General features: G+C 43.0%; 18 non-coding genes and 2 pseudogenes across 18 annotated transcripts; all 20 read left to right on the forward strand.

The window, feature by feature from the left end:
* The first annotated feature begins 137 nt into the window (after nucleotides 1-137).
* LOC119118585 lies at nucleotides 138-256 on the forward strand. Its single transcript, XR_005096785.1, has one exon. It is a non-coding gene; the product is annotated as a 5S ribosomal RNA (ribosomal RNA).
* A 466-nt stretch (nucleotides 257-722) lies between these two features.
* LOC119118586 lies at nucleotides 723-841 on the forward strand. Its single transcript, XR_005096786.1, has one exon. It is a non-coding gene; the product is annotated as a 5S ribosomal RNA (ribosomal RNA).
* Nucleotides 842-1,307: 466 nt separating this feature from the next.
* Nucleotides 1,308-1,426, forward strand: LOC119118587. Its single transcript, XR_005096787.1, has one exon. It is a non-coding gene; the product is annotated as a 5S ribosomal RNA (ribosomal RNA).
* Nucleotides 1,427-1,892: 466 nt separating this feature from the next.
* Nucleotides 1,893-2,011, forward strand: LOC119118588. Its single transcript, XR_005096788.1, has one exon. It is a non-coding gene; the product is annotated as a 5S ribosomal RNA (ribosomal RNA).
* Nucleotides 2,012-2,478: 467 nt separating this feature from the next.
* Nucleotides 2,479-2,597, forward strand: LOC119118589. The gene has a single exon (XR_005096789.1). It is a non-coding gene; the product is annotated as a 5S ribosomal RNA (ribosomal RNA).
* A 468-nt stretch (nucleotides 2,598-3,065) lies between these two features.
* LOC119118590 lies at nucleotides 3,066-3,184 on the forward strand. The gene has a single exon (XR_005096790.1). It is a non-coding gene; the product is annotated as a 5S ribosomal RNA (ribosomal RNA).
* Nucleotides 3,185-3,649: 465 nt separating this feature from the next.
* LOC119118591 lies at nucleotides 3,650-3,768 on the forward strand. Its single transcript, XR_005096791.1, has one exon. It is a non-coding gene; the product is annotated as a 5S ribosomal RNA (ribosomal RNA).
* Nucleotides 3,769-4,236: 468 nt separating this feature from the next.
* LOC119118592 lies at nucleotides 4,237-4,355 on the forward strand. The gene has a single exon (XR_005096792.1). It is a non-coding gene; the product is annotated as a 5S ribosomal RNA (ribosomal RNA).
* Nucleotides 4,356-4,821: 466 nt separating this feature from the next.
* On the forward strand, nucleotides 4,822-4,940 carry LOC119118593. The gene has a single exon (XR_005096793.1). It is a non-coding gene; the product is annotated as a 5S ribosomal RNA (ribosomal RNA).
* A 469-nt stretch (nucleotides 4,941-5,409) lies between these two features.
* LOC119118595 lies at nucleotides 5,410-5,528 on the forward strand. The gene has a single exon (XR_005096795.1). It is a non-coding gene; the product is annotated as a 5S ribosomal RNA (ribosomal RNA).
* A 467-nt stretch (nucleotides 5,529-5,995) lies between these two features.
* LOC119118596 lies at nucleotides 5,996-6,114 on the forward strand. The gene has a single exon (XR_005096796.1). It is a non-coding gene; the product is annotated as a 5S ribosomal RNA (ribosomal RNA).
* A 465-nt stretch (nucleotides 6,115-6,579) lies between these two features.
* On the forward strand, nucleotides 6,580-6,698 carry LOC119118597. Its single transcript, XR_005096797.1, has one exon. It is a non-coding gene; the product is annotated as a 5S ribosomal RNA (ribosomal RNA).
* A 465-nt stretch (nucleotides 6,699-7,163) lies between these two features.
* LOC119118598 lies at nucleotides 7,164-7,282 on the forward strand. Its single transcript, XR_005096798.1, has one exon. It is a non-coding gene; the product is annotated as a 5S ribosomal RNA (ribosomal RNA).
* A 467-nt stretch (nucleotides 7,283-7,749) lies between these two features.
* On the forward strand, nucleotides 7,750-7,868 carry LOC119118599. The gene has a single exon (XR_005096799.1). It is a non-coding gene; the product is annotated as a 5S ribosomal RNA (ribosomal RNA).
* A 466-nt stretch (nucleotides 7,869-8,334) lies between these two features.
* On the forward strand, nucleotides 8,335-8,453 carry LOC119118525. Its single transcript, XR_005096743.1, has one exon. It is a non-coding gene; the product is annotated as a 5S ribosomal RNA (ribosomal RNA).
* A 467-nt stretch (nucleotides 8,454-8,920) lies between these two features.
* LOC119118526 lies at nucleotides 8,921-9,039 on the forward strand. Its single transcript, XR_005096744.1, has one exon. It is a non-coding gene; the product is annotated as a 5S ribosomal RNA (ribosomal RNA).
* Nucleotides 9,040-9,507: 468 nt separating this feature from the next.
* LOC119118539 lies at nucleotides 9,508-9,616 on the forward strand (annotated as a pseudogene).
* A 466-nt stretch (nucleotides 9,617-10,082) lies between these two features.
* LOC119118527 lies at nucleotides 10,083-10,201 on the forward strand. Its single transcript, XR_005096745.1, has one exon. It is a non-coding gene; the product is annotated as a 5S ribosomal RNA (ribosomal RNA).
* A 1,836-nt stretch (nucleotides 10,202-12,037) lies between these two features.
* LOC119118528 lies at nucleotides 12,038-12,156 on the forward strand. Its single transcript, XR_005096746.1, has one exon. It is a non-coding gene; the product is annotated as a 5S ribosomal RNA (ribosomal RNA).
* A 470-nt stretch (nucleotides 12,157-12,626) lies between these two features.
* On the forward strand, nucleotides 12,627-12,735 carry LOC119118540 (annotated as a pseudogene).
* The last annotated feature ends 48 nt before the right edge of the window (nucleotides 12,736-12,783 follow it).

Consider the following 12,783-nt stretch of genomic DNA (forward strand, 5'->3'; position numbering starts at 1 on the left):
TCGCAATGGCAAATTTGTGCTACCACATAAAAAGCTGTCAATAACTTTTCATGATAGCCATGTTTCCATGAAACGCCAAGTCTTGGTTTTCAGGGGCGATTGTATCTATAAAATGCATTATTTTGCACTCAACCATGGCTTACGGCCATACTACCCTGAGAACGCCCGATCTCGTCCGATCTCGGAAGCTAAGCAGGGTCGGGCCTGGTTAGTACTTGGATGGGAGACCGCCTGGGAATACCAGGTGCTGTAAGCTTTTTTTTTCTTTTTCCACTTCAATTGTTAAAGCAAATTTTGACAACACCCATTACGTATGGCATTCGGAAACTGCAAGCCGAGTTTTAACTCCGACATTGAAACTATACCCGAGTTTCAAATCTATATTGTGTGGCGTCATCCATAGCATTGTAGTTCACGTCTTTTACCGCTAGAGAGCAGACTATGTACAGTGAATAAAGAGGCTGGCTCCCTGTGAACTCAAAGCAGCAGTCTTTATCCGTAAAAAAAAAAAAAAAAACACATTGCACTTCCATGTAGGGTTTTTCCACTTTTCATGACATTTACTTTGATACAGCAAAATGCAGGTCGCAATGGCAAATTTGTGCTACCACATAAAAAGCTGTCAATAACTTTTCATGATAGCCATGTTTCCATGAAACGCCAAGTCTTGGTTTTCAGGGGCGATTGTATCTATAAAATGCATTATTTTGCACTCAACCATGGCTTACGGCCATACTACCCTGAGAACGCCCGATCTCGTCCGATCTCGGAAGCTAAGCAGGGTCGGGCCTGGTTAGTACTTGGATGGGAGACCGCCTGGGAATACCAGGTGCTGTAAGCTTTTTTTTTCTTTTTCCACTTCAATTGTTAAAGCAAATTTTGACAACACCCATTACGTATGGCATTCGGAAACTGCAAGCCGAGTTTTAACTCCGACATTGACACTATACCCGAGTTTCAAATCTATATTGTGTGGCGTCATCCATAGCATTGTAGTTCACGTCTTTTACCGCTAGAGAGCAGACTATGTACAGTGAATAAAGAGGCTGGCTCCCTGTGAACTCAAAGCAGCAGTCTTTATCCGTAAAAAAAAAAACAAAAACACATTGCACTTCCATGTAGGGTTTTTCCACTTTTCATGACATTTACTTTGATACAGCAAAATGCAGGTCGCAATGGCAAATTTGTGCTACCACATAAAAAGCTATCAATAACTTTTCATGATAGCCATGTTTCCATGAAACGCCAAGTCTTGGTTTTCAGGGGCGATTGTATCTATAAAATGCATTATTTTGCACTCAACCATGGCTTACGGCCATACTACCCTGAGAACGCCCGATCTCGTCCGATCTCGGAAGCTAAGCAGGGTCGGGCCTGGTTAGTACTTGGATGGGAGACCGCCTGGGAATACCAGGTGCTGTAAGCTTTTTTTTTCTTTTTCCACTTCAATTGTTAAAGCAAATTTTGACAACACCCATTACGTATGGCATTCGGAAACTGCAAGCCGAGTTTTAACTCCGACATTGAAACTATACCCGAGTTTCAAATCTATATTGTGTGGCGTCATCCATAGCATTGTAGTTCACGTCTTTTACCGCTAGAGAGCAGACTATGTACAGTGAATAAAGAGGCTGGCTCCCTGTGAACTCAAAGCAGCAGTCTTTATCCGTAAAAAAAAAAAAAAAAACACATTGCACTTCCATGTAGGGTTTTTCCACTTTTCATGACATTTACTTTGATACAGCAAAATGCAGGTCGCAATGGCAAATTTGTGCTACCACATAAAAAGCTGTCAATAACTTTTCATGATAGCCATGTTTCCATGAAACGCCAAGTCTTGGTTTTCAGGGGCGATTGTATCTATAAAATGCATTATTTTGCGCTCAACCATGGCTTACGGCCATACTACCCTGAGAACGCCCGATCTCGTCCGATCTCGGAAGCTAAGCAGGGTCGGGCCTGGTTAGTACTTGGATGGGAGACCGCCTGGGAATACCAGGTGCTGTAAGCTTTTTTTTTCTTTTTCCACTTCAATTGTTAAAGCAAATTTTGACAACACCCATTACGTATGGCATTCGGAAACTGCAAGCCGAGTTTTAACTCCGACATTGAAACTATACCCGAGTTTCAAATCTATATTGTGTGGCGTCATCCATAGCATTGTAGTTCACGTCTTTTACCGCTAGAGAGCAGACTATGTACAGTGAATAAAGAGGCTGGCTCCCTGTGAACTCAAAGCAGCAGTCTTTATCCGTAAAAAAAAAAAAAAAAAACACATTGCACTTCCATGTAGGGTTTTTCCACTTTTCATGACATTTACTTTGATACAGCAAAATGCAGGTCGCAATGGCAAATTTGTGCTACCACATAAAAAGCTGTCAATAACTTTTCATGATAGCCATGTTTCCATGAAACGCCAAGTCTTGGTTTTCAGGGGCGATTGTATCTATAAAATGCATTATTTTGCGCTCAACCATGGCTTACGGCCATACTACCCTGAGAACGCCCGATCTCGTCCGATCTCGGAAGCTAAGCAGGGTCGGGCCTGGTTAGTACTTGGATGGGAGACCGCCTGGGAATACCAGGTGCTGTAAGCTTTTTTTTTCTTTTTCCACTTCAATTGTTAAAGCAAATTTTGACAACACCCATTACGTATGGCATTCGGAAACTGCAAGCCGAGTTTTAACTCCGACATTGAAACTATACCCGAGTTTCAAATCTATATTGTGTGGCGTCATCCATAGCATTGTAGTTCACGTCTTTTACCGCTAGAGAGCAGACTATGTACAGTGAATAAAGAGGCTGGCTCCCTGTGAACTCAAAGCAGCAGTCTTTATCCGTAAAAAAACAAAAAAAAAAACACATTGCACTTCCATGTAGGGTTTTTCCACTTTTCATGACATTTACTTTGATACAGCAAAATGCAGGTCGCAATGGCAAATTTGTGCTACCACATAAAAAGCTATCAATAACTTTTCATGATAGCCATGTTTCCATGAAACGCCAGGTCTTGGTTTTCAGGGGCGATTGTTTCTATAAAATGCATGATTTTGTGATTACCCATGGCTTACGGCCATACTACCCTGAGAACGCCCGATCTCGTCCGATCTCGGAAGCTAAGCAGGGTCGGGCCTGGTTAGTACTTGGATGGGAGACCGCCTGGGAATACCAGGTGCTGTAAGCTTTTTTTTTCTTTTTCCACTTCAATTGTTAAAGCAAATTTTGACAACACCCATTACGTATGGCATTCGGAAACTGCAAGCCGAGTTTTAACTCCGACATTGAAACTATACCCGAGTTTCAAATCTATATTGTGTGGCGTCATCCATAGCATTGTAGTTCACGTCTTTTACCGCTAGAGAGCAGACTATGTACAGTGAATAAAGAGGCTGGCTCCCTGTGAACTCAAAGCAGCAGTCTTTATCCGTAAAAAAAAAAAAAAAACACATTGCACTTCCATGTAGGGTTTTTCCACTTTTCATGACATTTACTTTGATACAGCAAAATGCAGGTCGCAATGGCAAATTTGTGCTACCACATAAAAAGCTGTCAATAACTTTTCATGATAGCCATGTTTCCATGAAACGCCAAGTCTTGGTTTTCAGGGGCGATTGTATCTATAAAATGCATTATTTTGCACTCAACCATGGCTTACGGCCATACTACCCTGAGAACGCCCGATCTCGTCCGATCTCGGAAGCTAAGCAGGGTCGGGCCTGGTTAGTACTTGGATGGGAGACCGCCTGGGAATACCAGGTGCTGTAAGCTTTTTTTTTCTTTTTCCACTTCAATTGTTAAAGCAAATTTTGACAACACCCATTACGTATGGCATTCGGAAACTGCAAGCCGAGTTTTAACTCCGACATTGACACTATACCCGAGTTTCAAATCTATATTGTGTGGCGTCATCCATAGCATTGTAGTTCACGTCTTTTACCGCTAGAGAGCAGACTATGTACAGTGAATAAAGAGGCTGGCTCCCTGTGAACTCAAAGCAGCAGTCTTTATCAGTAAAAAAACAAAAAACAAAACACATTGCACTTCCATGTAGGGTTTTTCCACTTTTCATGACATTTACTTTGATACAGCAAAATGCAGGTCGCAATGGCAAATTTGTGCTACCACATAAAAAGCTATCAATAACTTTTCATGATAGCCATGTTTCCATGAAACGCCAAGTCTTGGTTTTCAGGGGCGATTGTTTCTATAAAATGCATGATTTTGTGATTACCCATGGCTTACGGCCATACTACCCTGAGAACGCCCGATCTCGTCCGATCTCGGAAGCTAAGCAGGGTCGGGCCTGGTTAGTACTTGGATGGGAGACCGCCTGGGAATACCAGGTGCTGTAAGCTTTTTTTTTTCTTTTTCCACTTCAATTGTTAAAGCAAATTTTGACAACACCCATTACGTATGGCATTCGGAAACTGCAAGCCGAGTTTTAACTCCGACATTGAAACTATACCCGAGTTTCAAATCTATATTGTGTGGCGTCATCCATAGCATTGTAGTTCACGTCTTTTACCGCTAGAGAGCAGACTATGTACAGTGAATAAAGAGGCTGGCTCCCTGTGAACTCAAAGCAGCAGTCTTTATCCGTAAAAAAAAAAAAAAAACACATTGCACTTCCATGTAGGGTTTTTCCACTTTTCATGACATTTACTTTGATACAGCAAAATGCAGGTCGCAATGGCAAATTTGTGCTACCACATAAAAAGCTGTCAATAACTTTTCATGATAGCCATGTTTCCATGAAACGCCAAGTCTTGGTTTTCAGGGGCGATTGTATCTATAAAATGCATTATTTTGCACTCAACCATGGCTTACGGCCATACTACCCTGAGAACGCCCGATCTCGTCCGATCTCGGAAGCTAAGCAGGGTCGGGCCTGGTTAGTACTTGGATGGGAGACCGCCTGGGAATACCAGGTGCTGTAAGCTTTTTTTTTTCTTTTTCCACTTCAATTGTTAAAGCAAATTTTGACAACACCCATTACGTATGGCATTCGGAAACTGCAAGCCGAGTTTTAACTCCGACATTGACACTATACCCGAGTTTCAAATCTATATTGTGTGGCGTCATCCATAGCATTGTAGTTCACGTCTTTTACCGCTAGAGAGCAGACTATGTACAGTGAATAAAGAGGCTGGCTCCCTGTGAACTCAAAGCAGCAGTCTTTATCAGTAAAAAAACAAAAAACAAAACACATTGCACTTCCATGTAGGGTTTTTCCACTTTTCATGACATTTACTTTGATACAGCAAAATGCAGGTCGCAATGGCAAATTTGTGCTACCACATAAAAAGCTATCAATAACTTTTCATGATAGCCATGTTTCCATGAAACGCCAAGTCTTGGTTTTCAGGGGCGATTGTATCTATAAAATGCATGATTTTGTGATTACCCATGGCTTACGGCCATACTACCCTGAGAACGCCCGATCTCGTCCGATCTCGGAAGCTAAGCAGGGTCGGGCCTGGTTAGTACTTGGATGGGAGACCGCCTGGGAATACCAGGTGCTGTAAGCTTTTTTTTTCTTTTTCCACTTCAATTGTTAAAGCAAATTTTGACAACACCCATTACGTATGGCATTCGGAAACTGCAAGCCGAGTTTTAACTCCGACATTGAAACTATACCCGAGTTTCAAATCTATATTGTGTGGCGTCATCCATAGCATTGTAGTTCACCGTCTTTTACCGCTAGAGAGCAGACTATGTACAGTGAATAAAGAGGCTGGCTCCCTGTGAACTCAAAGCAGCAGTCTTTATCCGTAAAAAAAAAAAAAAAAACACATTGCACTTCCATGTAGGGTTTTTCCACTTTTCATGACATTTACTTTGATACAGCAAAATGCAGGTCGCAATGGCAAATTTGTGCTACCACATAAAAAGCTGTCAATAACTTTTCATGATAGCCATGTTTCCATGAAACGCCAAGTCTTGGTTTTCAGGGGCGATTGTATCTATAAAATGCATTATTTTGCACTCAACCATGGCTTACGGCCATACTACCCTGAGAACGCCCGATCTCGTCCGATCTCGGAAGCTAAGCAGGGTCGGGCCTGGTTAGTACTTGGATGGGAGACCGCCTGGGAATACCAGGTGCTGTAAGCTTTTTTTTTCTTTTTCCACTTCAATTGTTAAAGCAAATTTTGACAACACCCATTACGTATGGCATTCGGAAACTGCAAGCCGAGTTTTAACTCCGACATTGACACTATACCCGAGTTTCAAATCTATATTGTGTGGCGTCATCCATAGCATTGTAGTTCACGTCTTTTACCGCTAGAGAGCAGACTATGTACAGTGAATAAAGAGGCTGGCTCCCTGTGAACTCAAAGCAGCAGTCTTTATCCGTAAAAAAAAAACAAAAAAACATTGCACTTCCATGTAGGGTTTTTCCACTTTTCATGACATTTACTTTGATACAGCAAAATGCAGGTCGCAATGGCAAATTTGTGCTACCACATAAAAAGCTGTCAATAACTTTTCATGATAGCCATGTTTCCATGAAACGCCAAGTCTTGGTTTTCAGGGGCGATTGTATCTATAAAATGCATTATTTTGCACTCAACCATGGCTTACGGCCATACTACCCTGAGAACGCCCGATCTCGTCCGATCTCGGAAGCTAAGCAGGGTCGGGCCTGGTTAGTACTTGGATGGGAGACCGCCTGGGAATACCAGGTGCTGTAAGCTTTTTTTTTCTTTTTCCACTTCAATTGTTAAAGCAAATTTTGACAACACCCATTACGTATGGCATTCGGAAACTGCAAGCCGAGTTTTAACTCCGACATTGACACTATACCCGAGTTTCAAATCTATATTGTGTGGCGTCATCCATAGCATTGTAGTTCACGTCTTTTACCGCTAGAGAGCAGACTATGTACAGTGAATAAAGAGGCTGGCTCCCTGTGAACTCAAAGCAGCAGTCTTTATCCGTAAAAAAAAAAAAAAAAAACATTGCACTTCCATGTAGGGTTTTTCCACTTTTCATGACATTTACTTTGATACAGCAAAATGCAGGTCGCAATGGCAAATTTGTGCTACCACATAAAAAGCTGTCAATAACTTTTCATGATAGCCATGTTTCCATGAAACGCCAAGTCTTGGTTTTCAGGGGCGATTGTATCTATAAAATGCATTATTTTGCACTCAACCATGGCTTACGGCCATACTACCCTGAGAACGCCCGATCTCGTCCGATCTCGGAAGCTAAGCAGGGTCGGGCCTGGTTAGTACTTGGATGGGAGACCGCCTGGGAATACCAGGTGCTGTAAGCTTTTTTTTTTCTTTTTCCACTTCAATTGTTAAAGCAAATTTTGACAACACCCATTACGTATGGCATTCGGAAACTGCAAGCCGAGTTTTAACTCCGACATTGACACTATACCCGAGTTTCAAATCTATATTGTGTGGCGTCATCCATAGCATTGTAGTTCACGTCTTTTACCGCTAGAGAGCAGACTATGTACAGTGAATAAAGAGGCTGGCTCCCTGTGAACTCAAAGCAGCAGTCTTTATCCGTAAAAAAAAAAACAAAAAAACATTGCACTTCCATGTAGGGTTTTTCCACTTTTCATGACATTTACTTTGATACAGCAAAATGCAGGTCGCAATGGCAAATTTGTGCTACCACATAAAAAGCTGTCAATAACTTTTCATGATAGCCATGTTTCCATGAAACGCCAAGTCTTGGTTTTCAGGGGCGATTGTATCTATAAAATGCATTATTTTGCACTCAACCATGGCTTACGGCCATACTACCCTGAGAACGCCCGATCTCGTCCGATCTCGGAAGCTAAGCAGGGTCGGGCCTGGTTAGTACTTGGATGGGAGACCGCCTGGGAATACCAGGTGCTGTAAGCTTTTTTTTTCTTTTTCCACTTCAATTGTTAAAGCAAATTTTGACAACACCCATTACGTATGGCATTCGGAAACTGCAAGCCGAGTTTTAACTCCGACATTGAAACTATACCCGAGTTTCAAATCTATATTGTGTGGCGTCATCCATAGCATTGTAGTTCACGTCTTTTACCGCTAGAGAGCAGACTATGTACAGTGAATAAAGAGGCTGGCTCCCTGTGAACTCAAAGCAGCAGTCTTTATCCGTAAAAAAAAAAAAAAAAACACATTGCACTTCCATGTAGGGTTTTTCCACTTTTCATGACATTTACTTTGATACAGCAAAATGCAGGTCGCAATGGCAAATTTGTGCTACCACATAAAAAGCTGTCAATAACTTTTCATGATAGCCATGTTTCCATGAAACGCCAAGTCTTGGTTTTCAGGGGCGATTGTATCTATAAAATGCATTATTTTGCACTCAACCATGGCTTACGGCCATACTACCCTGAGAACGCCCGATCTCGTCCGATCTCGGAAGCTAAGCAGGGTCGGGCCTGGTTAGTACTTGGATGGGAGACCGCCTGGGAATACCAGGTGCTGTAAGCTTTTTTTTTCTTTTTCCACTTCAATTGTTAAAGCAAATTTTGACAACACCCATTACTATGGCATTCGGAAACTGCAAGCCGAGTTTTAACTCCGACATTGAAACTATACCCGAGTTTCAAATCTATATTGTGTGGCGTCATCCATAGCATTGTAGTTCACGTCTTTTACCGCTAGAGAGCAGACTATGTACAGTGAATAAAGAGGCTGGCTCCCTGTGAACTCAAAGCAGCAGTCTTTATCAGTAAAAAAACAAAAAACAAAACACATTGCACTTCCATGTAGGGTTTTTCCACTTTTCATGACATTTACTTTGATACAGCAAAATGCAGGTCGCAATGGCAAATTTGTGCTACCACATAAAAAGCTATCAATAACTTTTCATGATAGCCATGTTTCCATGAAACGCCAAGTCTTGGTTTTCAGGGGCGATTGTTTCTATAAAATGCATGATTTTGTGATTACCCATGGCTTACGGCCATACTACCCTGAGAACGCCCGATCTCGTCCGATCTCGGAAGCTAAGCAGGGTCGGGCCTGGTTAGTACTTGGATGGGAGACCGCCTGGGAATACCAGGTGCTGTAAGCTTTTTTTTTCTTTTTCCACTTCAATTGTTAAAGCAAATTTTGACAACACCCATTACGTATGGCATTCGGAAACTGCAAGCCGAGTTTTAACTCCGACATTGACACTATACCCGAGTTTCAAATCTATATTGTGTGGCGTCATCCATAGCATTGTAGTTCACGTCTTTTACCGCTAGAGAGCAGACTATGTACAGTGAATAAAGAGGCTGGCTCCCTGTGAACTCAAAGCAGCAGTCTTTATCAGTAAAAAAACAAAAAACAAAACACATTGCACTTCCATGTAGGGTTTTTCCACTTTTCATGACATTTACTTTGATACAGCAAAATGCAGGTCGCAATGGCAAATTTGTGCTACCACATAAAAAGCTATCAATAACTTTTCATGATAGCCATGTTTCCATGAAACGCCAAGTCTTGGTTTTCAGGGGCGATTGTTTCTATAAAATGCATGATTTTGTGATTACCCATGGCTTACGGCCATACTACCCTGAGAACGCCCGATCTCGGAAGCTAAGCAGGGTCGGGCCTGGTTAGTACTTGGATGGGAGACCGCCTGGGAATACCAGGTGCTGTAAGCTTTTTTTTTATTTTTCCACTTCAATTGTTAAAGCAAATTTTGACAACACCCATTACGTATGGCATTCGGAAACTGCAAGCCGAGTTTTAACTCCGACATTGAAACTATACCCGAGTTTCAAATCTATATTGTGTGGCGTCATCCATAGCATTGTAGTTCACGTCTTTTACCGCTAGAGAGCAGACTATGTACAGTGAATAAAGAGGCTGGCTCCCTGTGAACTCAAAGCAGCAGTCTTTATCCGTAAAAAAAAAAAAAAAAACACATTGCACTTCCATGTAGGGTTTTTCCACTTTTCATGACATTTACTTTGATACAGCAAAATGCAGGTCGCAATGGCAAATTTGTGCTACCACATAAAAAGCTGTCAATAACTTTTCATGATAGCCATGTTTCCATGAAACGCCAAGTCTTGGTTTTCAGGGGCGATTGTATCTATAAAATGCATTATTTTGCGCTCAACCATGGCTTACGGCCATACTACCCTGAGAACGCCCGATCTCGTCCGATCTCGGAAGCTAAGCAGGGTCGGGCCTGGTTAGTACTTGGATGGGAGACCGCCTGGGAATACCAGGTGCTGTAAGCTTTTTTTTTCTTTTTCCACTTCAATTGTTAAAGCAAATTTTGACAACACCCATTACGTATGGCATTCGGAAACTGCAAGCCGAGTTTTAACTCCGACATTGAAACTATACCCGAGTTTCAAATCTATATTGTGTGGCGTCATCCATAGCATTGTAGTTCACGTCTTTTACCGCTAGAGAGCAGACTATGTACAGTGAATGATGAAGTGCTTCGAAAGGCTGCTCAAAGATCACATCGTCTCCGGACTCCCCCCAACATTCGATCCGTTCCAGTTTGCCTACCGGCAGAACCGCTCCACTGAGGATGCCATCTCCTCCGTTCTTCACCTGAGCCTGGCTCACCTGGAGGAGAGGAACACCCACGTGCGGTTGTTGTTCCTGGACTTCAGCTCAGCGTTTAACACCATCATTCCACAACATCTGGTGGAAAAACTGGAACACCTGGGCTTCAGCACCCCCCTTCGGAACTGGCTGCTAGACTTCCTCACCAACAGACCTCAGTCAGTCCGGGTCGGACAGAACACCTCAGATGTCATCACCCTCAGCACAGGCTCCCCTCAGGGCTGCGTCCTGAGCCCCCTGCTGTTCACCCTGATGACACACGACTGCGCCCCCAGGTTCACCACCAATCACATCGTGAAGTTTGCAGACGACACAACGGTGGTGGGCCTCATCAGGGACAACAACGACCTGGACTACAGAGAGGAGGTGGAGCAGTTGGTGGGCTGGTGCAGAGAAAATAGCCTGATCCTGAATGTGGAGAAGACGAAGGAGATCATCGTCGACTTCAGGAAGAACCAGCCTCACCACGCTCCACTGATCATCAACAGCTCAGCTGTGGAGGTGGTCAGCAGCACTAAATTCCTGGGAGTCCACATCACAGACGACCTCACCTGGACTGTGAACACCACAACACTGGTCAAGAGGGCACAGAAGCGCTTGTACTTCCTGCGGAGGATGAGGAGAGCCCACCTGCCCCCACCCATCATGAGGACGTTCTACCGAAGCACCATAGAGAGCATTCTGACAAGCTGTCTCTCGGTGTGGTGTGGAGGTTGCAGCGCCTCCGATTGGAAGAACCTGAGGAGAGTGGTGAGGACAGCAGAGAGGATCATCGGGGCTCCTCTTCCCTCCATTCAGGACTTGTCATCCCAGCGCTGCGTGTCCCGAGCCCGAAATATTATCAGTGACCCATCACACCCCCACCATGGACTGTTCTCCCTGCTGCCCTCTGGGAAGAGGTTTCGCAGCATCCGCTGCAGGTCCACCAGGTTCTGCAATAGTTTTTTCCCTGCTGTCGTCAGACTGTTGAACATTCAAACGTAGCATTCCTCTGCACACTTGTAAATACTGCTTTTGTCTCCTGCACTGTTCACATACTTTATCACTGCTGCACTTTGTACTTTATAATTATCTTATTTCATATTTTTATATAGAATGTCACTTTTTTTTAACCAGCCGAAATACCTCTACATTGCTGAAAGCCGTATGCAACGAAATTTCGTTTTGTACACCTAGTGTTGACAAAATGACAATAAAGTTCTGTCTAAGTCTAAGTCTAAGTCTAAGAATAAAGAGGCTGGCTCCCTGTGAACTCAAAGCAGCAGTCTTTATCCGTAAAAAAAAAAAAAAACACATTGCACTTCCATGTAGGGTTTTTCCACTTTTCATGACATTTACTTTGATACAGCAAAATGCAGGTCGCAATGGCAAATTTGTGCTACCACATAAAAAGCTGTCAATAACTTTTCATGATAGCCATGTTTCCACGAAACGCCAAGTCTTGGTTTTCAGGGGCGATTGTATCTATAAAATGCATTATTTTGCACTCAACCATGGCTTACGGCCATACTACCCTGAGAACGCCCGATCTCGTCCGATCTCGGAAGCTAAGCAGGGTCGGGCCTGGTTAGTACTTGGATGGGAGACCGCCTGGGAATACCAGGTGCTGTAAGCTTTTTTTTTTTTTTTTTTTCCACTTCAATTGTTAAAGCAAATTTTGACAACACCCATTACGTATGGCATTCGGAAACTGAAAGCCGAGTTTTAACTCCGACATTGAAACTATACCCGAGTTTCAAATCTATATTGTGTGGCGTCATCCATAGCATTGTAGTTCACCTCTTTTACCGCTAGAGAGCAGACTATGTACAGTGAATAAAGAGGCTGGCTCCCTGTGAACTCAAAGCAGCAGTCTTTATCCGTAAAAAAAAAAAAAAAAACACATTGCACTTCCATGTAGGGTTTTTCCACTTTTCATGACATTTACTTTGATACAGCAAAATGCAGGTCGCAATGGCAAATTTGTGCTACCACATAAAAAGCTGTCAATAACTTTTCATGATAGCCATGTTTCCATGAAACGCCAAGTCTTGGTTTTCAGGGGCGATTGTATCTATAAAATGCATTATTTTGCACTCAACCATGGCTTACGGCCATACTACCCTGAGAACGCCCGATCTCGGAAGCTAAGCAGGGTCGGGCCTGGTTAGTACTTGGATGGGAGACCGCCTGGGAATACCAGGTGCTGTAAGCTTTTTTTTTCTTTTTCCACTTCAATTGTTAAAGCAAATTTTGACAACAC

The sequence above is a fragment of the Syngnathus acus genome, unplaced genomic scaffold (assembly GCF_901709675.1).
Source record: "Syngnathus acus unplaced genomic scaffold, fSynAcu1.2, whole genome shotgun sequence".
NCBI lineage: Eukaryota > Metazoa > Chordata > Actinopteri > Syngnathiformes > Syngnathidae > Syngnathus > Syngnathus acus.